This window comes from Salmo salar, chromosome ssa10 (genome assembly GCF_905237065.1).
Source record: "Salmo salar chromosome ssa10, Ssal_v3.1, whole genome shotgun sequence".
In the NCBI taxonomy this organism is placed as follows: domain Eukaryota; kingdom Metazoa; phylum Chordata; class Actinopteri; order Salmoniformes; family Salmonidae; genus Salmo; species Salmo salar.
The window spans coordinates 34178486-34187760 of record NC_059451.1 but is presented as its reverse complement, the minus strand read 5'-3'; the positions used below and the strand labels follow the sequence as shown (position 1 = coordinate 34187760).

The following is a 9275-nucleotide window of genomic DNA, read 5'->3' as shown; positions in this document are numbered from 1 at the left end:
ACCATCCCGTGGTCGGCTATATTCTCTATCCGGGCCGGAGACCAAGGCCATGGAGGAATACGTAGAAGAGTCTTTGGCTACTGGAGGCGTCTGTCCGTCTGCATCTCCTGCCGGAGAAGAAGGACAAGACCCTGTGTCCGTGCATTGACTACCGGGGTCTGAATGACATTACGATTAAAAATTGTTACCCACTACCACTCCTCTCCTCGGCTTTTGAACCTCTCCAGGGGGCCACCATTTTTTCCAAGCTGGACCTTTGGAATGTCTACCACCTGGTTTGGATATGCGAAGGAGATGAGTGGAAGACAGCATTCAGCACAGCCAGCGGACATTATGAGTACCAGGTCATGCCGTTTGGACTCACCAACGCTGTCTTCCAGGCTCTGGTAAACGATGTGCTCCGGGACATGCTAAACCATTTTGTGTTCATCTACCTTGACGACATTCTGTTTTTTGCCCGGTCTGCCCAAGAACATGTTCTTCATGTCAGACAGGTCCTTCAGCGCCTCCTGGAGAACCAATTGTTCGTGAAAGCCGAGAAGTGTGAGTTCCACCGCTCGACAATCTCCTTTCTGGGATATGTCATCACTGAGGGAAATGTCCAAATGGATCCTGGAAAAGTGAAAGCTGTGGTAGATTGAACCTACATCCAGGATGCAGTTACAACATTTCCTGGGTTTCATTAACTTCTACCGACGTTTCATTCGGGGTTACAGTACCCTGGCGGCCTCCCTCTCTGCACTCACCTCTCCCAAAGTACCGTTCACATAGTCTCCAGCTGTCGACAGAGCCTTTGTGGACCTGAACCATCGGTTCACCACAGCACCCATCCTCATCCATCCGGACCCGTCTCCTCAATTTGTGGTAGAGGTTGATGCTTCTGACGTTGGAGTGGGGGCCAACCTGTCCCAGCGATCTGCCCAGGACCAAAAGGTTCATCCCGTGCCTTCCTGTCCCATCGTCTCAATCCTGCAGAGAGGTACTATGACGTAGGCAACCGGAACTCCTGGTGGTCAAGATGGCGTTGGAAGAGTGGAGGCAATGGCTGGAAGGAGCAAAACATCCATTCTTGGTCTGGACCGACCATAACATTTTTGAATATCTCCGTACAGCCAAGCGCCTTAATTCTAGGCAGGCCCGGTGGGCTCTCTTGTTTACAAGATTCAACTTCACCATTTCCTACCGCCCAGGGTCCAAAATGGGAAGCCTGATGCCCTCTCCCACCTCTACAGTTCCTCTGCCACACCCTCAGTCTCTGAAACCATTCTCCCTACCTCATGCCTTGCAGCCTCAGTGGGTTGGGGGATTGAGAACCTGGTTTGCAAGGCACAACGTTCCCAGCCTGGATCTGAAGGGGGCCCGGCTAACCGGTTGTTTGTCCCTAATTCAGTCTGCTCCCGGGTCCTGGAATGGGCTCATTCCTCCAGGCTGACCTGTCATCCAGGTTCCCGCCGTACTCTAGCAATCCGCAGACAACGTTTCTGGTGGCACACAATGGTTCCTGATGTCTTTGCCTTCATTGCTGCGTGCACGGTGTGTGCTCAGAACAAGACTCCTTCAGGCATTCTTCAGCCACTACCGGTCATCGTCCCTGGTCCCATATCTCTCTGGACTTTGTCACTGGGCTTCCCCTGTCTGATAGCAACACCGTCATTCTGACGGTGGTGGATTGGTTCTCAAAGGCCGCTCATTTCATCCCTCTCCCCAAACTTCCCTCTGCCAAGGAAACGGCCCAGCTCATGGTGCAGCACGTCTTCTGGATCCATGGACTCCTGGTGGATGTGGTTTCCAACCGGGGTCCTCAGTTCTCGTCTCAGTTCTGGAAGGCATTCTGCACCCTTATTGGGGCGTCGGCCAGCCTATCCTCCGGATTCCATTCCCAATCTAACGGCCAGTCAGAGTGAGCTAACCAGGACCTGGAGACCACCCTAAGATGCCTGATCTCAACCAACCCCACTACCTGGAGCCGACAACTGGTCTGGGTGGAGTATGCCCAGAACACCCTTCCCTGCTCAGCCACGGGACTCTCCCCTTTTGAGTGCTCCATGGGGTACCAGCCTCCACTCTTCCCAGAACAAGAACCGGAAGTCCACGTACCCTCGGCCCAGATGTTTGTCCACTGCTGTCGACGTACCTGGAGAAGAGCTCGGCTAGCACTTCTCAAGACCAACTCCAAGTATTGTCAACAAGCGGACCGCTGCAGGACTCCAGCTCCCCACTACCGCATTGGGCAGAGGGTATGGCTGTCCACACGGGACCTGTACCGCAAACTGTCCCCCCATTTCATTGGCCCTTTTCCCATCTCTAGAGTCCTTAGTTCCACTGCTGTCCATCTGTTGTTACCCCTTACCCTCCATATTCACCCTACTTACCATGTGTCGAGGATTAAGCCCGTGTCTCACAGTCCTTTGTCTTCTGTCCCCATCGCCGACTTCCACCGCCGACACCCCGGTCAACCAGGTATGCGCCCAGGTAGGATGCCAGGCCTGTTTTGAACAGAAACACAATGCTGGCTGAATTGGTGGAGGAGTTGAAGAAGACAGGACTCCAAGCTGCTCCACCTGCTCACTATTACGCTGGACCTGGGGATTTGGAGTTTGATGTGTGCACTGGGAGAAAATTCAAACCTGTCGAGTTCTGTCTTGTGTGTCACACCCTGATCTTGTTCACCTGTCCATGTGATTGTCTCAACCCCCTCCAGGTGTCACTTATTATCCCCGGTGTATATATCCCTGTGTTTCCTGCCTCTCTGTGCCAGTTCATCTTGTTTGCCAAGTCAACCAGCGTTTTTCCTTGCTCCTATTTCTCCCAGTCTCTGTTTGTTTCTAGTCCTCCTGGTTTCGACCGTTGCCTGTCCTGACTCCAAACCCGCCTGCCTGCCACTCTGCCTGTTTTGATTACCAGCCTGCCTTGCACTGTTTTGGACTCAGATCTGGTTTCTGACCCCTGCCTGGCCTGACCTCGAGACTGCCTATCGTTTGGTGCTGTTTGGACTCTGACCTGGTTTATGAACGCTTACCTGTCCCCGACCTGCCTTTGCCTACTCCCTTTGTTATAATAAATATCGGAGCTCTACCATCTGCCTCCTGTGTCTGCGTTTGGGTCTCACCTTGTGCCCTTACAGTAGGTCAACAAATGCCCCCAGTGCAGACAGACCTTCTTCCCAAGGCCTGTTTTGAACAGAAACACAATGCTGGCTGAATTGGTGGACTCCAAGCTGCTCCACCTGCTCACTATTACGCTGGACCTGGGGATTTGGAGTTTGATGTGTGCACTGGGAGAAAATTCAAACCTGTCGAGTTCTGTCTTGTGTGTCACACCCTGATCTTGTTCACCTGTCCATGTGATTGTCTCCACCCCCTCCATGTGTCGCTTATTATCCTCGGTGTATATATCCCTGTGTTTCCTGTCTCTCTGTGCCAGTTCGTCTTGTTTGCCAAGTCAACCAGCATTTTTCCTTGCTCCTATTTCTCCCAGTCTTTGTTTGTTTCTAGTCCTCCTGGTTTCGACCCTTGCCTGTCCTAACTCCGAACCCGCCTGCCTGCCACTCTGCCTGTTCTGATTACCAGCCTGCCTATCCCCTTGCACTGTTTTGGACTCGGATCTGGTTTCTGACCCTTGCCTGGCCTGACTTCGAGATTGCCTATCGTCTGGTACTGTTTGGACTCTGACCTGGTTTATGAACTCTCGCCTGTCCCCGACCTGCCTTTGCCTACTCCTTTTGTTTTAATACATATCGGAGCTCTACCATCTGCCTCCTGTGTCTGCATTTGGGTCTCGCCTTGTGCCCTTATAGTACGAACTGGCCATGACAGACCCAGCAGACTTGGACCAGCTCCGTCACATTGTCTCCCTGCAGAAAGCCACCATTGGGAGGCATGAGGAGGTACTTCAGGACCTTTTGGAAGGGCTTCCTTCCCTGATGGAACGCCACGACCAAGGGTTCAAGGCGATAATGGAGCAAATCAGTGAATTAGCTCATAGGCAGCACGTCACGTCTGAGACCTCCCAACCACCCAGTAACCTTCCTACTAGTGGTGGATTGGTTCAACCTTCCCCGGCTCCCCGAGAGCCCCGCTTACCTACTCCAGAACGTTATGCAGGCAATTCTGGTACCTGCCGGGCGTTCCTTTCCCAGTGCTCTCTCATATTCAAACTCCAGCCCTCTTCATTCCCGTCGGACGATCAAGGATAGCGTATTTAATCACGCTAATGTCTGGAAGGGAACTCTCCTGGGCAAGAGCTGTGTGGGAGCAGCAATCCGCTGTGTGCAAGAGCTTGGAGGAATTCATGGCAGAAGTTAGGAAGGTTTTTCGATTCTCCGGTGCCCGGGAAGGAGACGGCTCAAAGTACTGCAGGTACATCTGAACTCCCATAGTCTGGAAGACTACGCAGTAGATTTTCGCACATTGGCCGCCGAGGGTTCCTGGAATCCGGAGGTTCTGTTCGACACCTTCCTCCATGAACTGTCGGAGGGGATAAAGGACGAGCTCGCAGCTTGGGAAATACCACTGGACCTCGATTCCCTTATTGCCCTTTCGATTAGGATTGATGGCCTCCTACGAGAATGCCGGTATGAGAGGAGGTCGGGCCTTGGGAACACTCGTTTGTCTGATGATGGCACTCGTCCCAAGGAATCCGGAAATCTCCAAAGTGTGTATTTCCGAGGAGAGCCGAAAACACCCGAGGTACCCCGAGAATCATCAACGATGGATGAGTTGGATACTCCTGAGCCTATGCAACTGGGAAGAGCTAGGTTATCTGTTGGGGAATGCTCATGTAGGCTGAGTTCAAACTGTTGTCTGTATTGTGGAGGGGCAGGACATTATATAGCTACCTGCCCTGTTAGGAAACCCTTGTCTATGGTGGGTACAGACTGGGAGTTCCCTAATTCCCAACACCTGCACTCCTTTTTGTGCTTTTGCTGTGGGCAGACCAATCTAAGTCTCTCTGAGTGCTCATTGACTCTGGGGCTGATGAAATTTTCATGGATCCTACTATTGTTACTGAACTTTTTATTCCCTCTCAACCCCTCTCTGTCCCCATGGATGCAAGGGCACTGGACGGCCGCTCAATTGGAAGAGTCACCCATAGTACAGTGCCAGTTCATATACAGGTTTCAGGAAACCACAGTGAGACCATACAGTTCCTTCTCATTGCATCTTCCCATGTTCCTGTTGTCTTGGGACTTTCCTGGCTCCAAAAACACAACCCTGTTATTGACTGGACCATGAGCTCCATCCTGGGTTAGAGCCCATTTTGCCATTTCCACTGTCTTAAAGCAGCACAGCCGTCCCCTAGACGTCCTCCTCAGGGCATTAGCAAGGCTTTGGATGTCTCTGCCATTCCCACTGAATACCATGACCTCCTGGAAGTTTTCAGTAAGGCACGTGCTACTTCTCTTCCCCCACACCTTCCTTATGATTGTGCCATTGATCTCCCAGGCACCACACCATCCCGTGGTCGGCTATATTCTCTATCCGGGCCGGAGACCAAGGCCATGGAGGAATACGTAGAAGAGTCTTTGGCTACTGGAGGCGTCTGTCCGTCTGCATCTCCTGCCGGAGAAGAAGGACAAGACCCTGTGTCCGTGCATTGACTACCGGGGTCTGAATGACATTACGATTAAAAATTGTTACCCACTACCACTCCTCTCCTCGGCTTTTGAACCTCTCCAGGGGGCCACCATTTTTTCCAAGCTGGACCTTTGGAATGTCTACCACCTGGTTTGGATATGCGAAGGAGATGAGTGGAAGACAGCATTCAGCACAGCCAGCGGACATTATGAGTACCAGGTCATGCCGTTTGGACTCACCAACGCTGTCTTCCAGGCTCTGGTAAACGATGTGCTCCGGGACATGCTAAACCATTTTGTGTTCATCTACCTTGACGACATTCTGTTTTTTGCCCGGTCTGCCCAAGAACATGTTCTTCATGTCAGACAGGTCCTTCAGCGCCTCCTGGAGAACCAATTGTTCGTGAAAGCCGAGAAGTGTGAGTTCCACCGCTCGACAATCTCCTTTCTGGGATATGTCATCACTGAGGGAAATGTCCAAATGGATCCTGGAAAAGTGAAAGCTGTGGTAGATTGAACCTACATCCAGGATGCAGTTACAACATTTCCTGGGTTTCATTAACTTCTACCGACGTTTCATTCGGGGTTACAGTACCCTGGCGGCCTCCCTCTCTGCACTCACCTCTCCCAAAGTACCGTTCACATAGTCTCCAGCTGTCGACAGAGCCTTTGTGGACCTGAACCATCGGTTCACCACAGCACCCATCCTCATCCATCCGGACCCGTCTCCTCAATTTGTGGTAGAGGTTGATGCTTCTGACGTTGGAGTGGGGGCCAACCTGTCCCAGCGATCTGCCCAGGACCAAAAGGTTCATCCCGTGCCTTCCTGTCCCATCGTCTCAATCCTGCAGAGAGGTACTATGACGTAGGCAACCGGAACTCCTGGTGGTCAAGATGGCGTTGGAAGAGTGGAGGCAATGGCTGGAAGGAGCAAAACATCCATTCTTGGTCTGGACCGACCATAACATTTTTGAATATCTCCGTACAGCCAAGCGCCTTAATTCTAGGCAGGCCCGGTGGGCTCTCTTGTTTACAAGATTCAACTTCACCATTTCCTACCGCCCAGGGTCCAAAATGGGAAGCCTGATGCCCTCTCCCGCCTCTACAGTTCCTCTGCCACACCCTCAGTCTCTGAAACCATTCTCCCTACCTCATGCCTTGCAGCCTCAGTGGGTTGGGGGATTGAGAACCTGGTTTGCAAGGCACAACGTTCCCAGCCTGGATCTGAAGGGGGCCCGGCTAACCGGTTGTTTGTCCCTAATTCAGTCTGCTCCCGGGTCCTGGAATGGGCTCATTCCTCCAGGCTGACCTGTCATCCAGGTTCCCGCCGTACTCTAGCAATCCGCAGACAACGTTTCTGGTGGCCCACAATGGTTCCTGATGTCTTTGCCTTCATTGCTGCGTGCACGGTGTGTGCTCAGAACAAGACTCCTTCAGGCATTCTTCAGCCACTACCGGTCATCGTCCCTGGTCCCATATCTCTCTGGACTTTGTCACTGGGCTTCCCCTGTCTGATGGCAACACCGTCATTCTGACGGTGGTGGATTGGTTCTCAAAGGCCGCTCATTTCATCCCTCTCCCCAAACTTCCCTCTGCCAAGGAAACGGCCCAGCTCATGGTGCAGCACGTCTTCTGGATCCATGGACTCCTGGTGGATGTGGTTTCCAACCGGGGTCCTCAGTTCTCGTCTCAGTTCTGGAAGGCATTCTGCACCCTTATTGGGGCGTCGGCCAGCCTATCCTCCGGATTCCATTCCCAATCTAACGGCCAGTCAGAGTGAGCTAACCAGGACCTGGAGACCACCCTAAGATGCCTGATCTCAACCAACCCCACTACCTGGAGCCGACAACTGGTCTGGGTGGAGTATGCCCAGAACACCCTTCCCTGCTCAGCCACGGGACTCTCCCCTTTTGAGTGCTCCATGGGGTACCAGCCTCCACTCTTCCCAGAACAAGAACCGGAAGTCCACGTACCCTCGGCCCAGATGTTTGTCCACTGCTGTCGACGTACCTGGAGAAGAGCTCGGCTAGCACTTCTCAAGACCAACTCCAAGTATTGTCAACAAGCGGACCGCCGCAGGACTCCAGCTCCCCCACTACCGCATTGGGCAGAGGGTATGGCTGTCCACACGGGACCTGTACCGCAAACTGTCCCCCCATTTCATTGGCCCTTTTCCCATCTCTAGAGTCCTTAGTTCCACTGCTGTCCATCTGTTGTTACCCCTTACCCTCCATATTCACCCTACTTACCATGTGTCGAGGATTAAGCCCGTGTCTCACAGTCCTTTGTCTTCTGTCCCCATCGCCGACTTCCACCGCCGACACCCCGGTCAACCAGGTATGCGCCCAGGTAGGATGCCAGGCCTGTTTTGAACAGAAACACAATGCTGGCTGAATTGGTGGAGGAGTTGAAGAAGACAGGACTCCAAGCTGCTCCACCTGCTCACTATTACGCTGGACCTGGGGATTTGGAGTTTGATGTGTGCACTGGGAGAAAATTCAAACCTGTCGAGTTCTGTCTTGTGTGTCACACCCTGATCTTGTTCACCTGTCCATGTGATTGTCTCAACCCCCTCCAGGTGTCACTTATTATCCCCGGTGTATATATCCCTGTGTTTCCTGTCTCTCTGTGCCAGTTCATCTTGTTTGCCAAGTCAACCAGCGTTTTTCCTTGCTCCTATTTCTCCCAGTCTCTGTTTGTTTCTAGTCCTCCTGGTTTCGACCGTTGCCTGTCCTGACTCCAAACCCGCCTGCCTGCCACTCTGCCTGTTTTGATTACCAGCCTGCCTTGCACTGTTTTGGACTCAGATCTGGTTTCTGACCCCTGCCTGGCCTGACCTCGAGACTGCCTATCGTTTGGTGCTGTTTGGACTCTGACCTGGTTTATGAACGCTTACCTGTCCCCGACCTGCCTTTGCCTACTCCCTTTGTTATAATAAATATCGGAGCTCTACCATCTGCCTCCTGTGTCTGCGTTTGGGTCTCACCTTGTGCCCTTACAGTGTGTGTCTGGCTTCTTACTGTGAGACTCACCTCCAGCCTCGCCGTGAATCTCCTGCCATCAAGAAGCACAAGCTGGTCAAAGTCTCCCCACAACTACAGCAGAAGATCTGCTCTCATCATGATAAACTGCTGGAGATTTACTGCCGTACAGATCAGCAGTGTATCTGCTATCTGTGTACAATGGATGAACATAAAGGTAATGATACAGTCTCAGCTGCAGCAGAAAGAACTGAGAATTAAAATCAGGTGAAATTGAAACAGGAAACATTTCAACCGAAATATAAGAAAAGCTGGGGGAGAATAAGAAGTTCCAAAAAGCTATGTCGTCACTCAAACATTCTGCACAGGCAGCCGTTATGGACAGTGAAAGGATCTTTACTGAGCTGATTCGCTCCATTAAGAGAAGGTGCTCTGAGGTGAAAGAGCTGATCAGAGCCCAGAGGAAGGCTGAAGTGAGTCGGGCTGAAGGACTCCTGGAGCGACTGGAGCAGGAAGTGGCTGAGCTATGGAGGAGAGACGCTGAGCTGGAGCAGCTCTCACATACAGAGGATCCTATAGATTTCCTCCAGAGGTACAAAGTCCATTCCAACCTTCCTGCATCTGAAGAACTGCCTACCACCACTATCAACCCAGGCTGTGACTTTGGTAGGGTGAAAAAATCTGTTGGAATTGAAGCTGCAACTAGAGAGCTACTGTAA

The 9275-nt window shown here is 52.2% G+C and overlaps 1 pseudogene; it reads left to right on the top strand.

The window, feature by feature from the left end:
- The first annotated feature begins 4551 nt into the window (after positions 1-4551).
- On the top strand, positions 4552-9275 carry LOC106560224 (tripartite motif-containing protein 29-like; annotated as a pseudogene).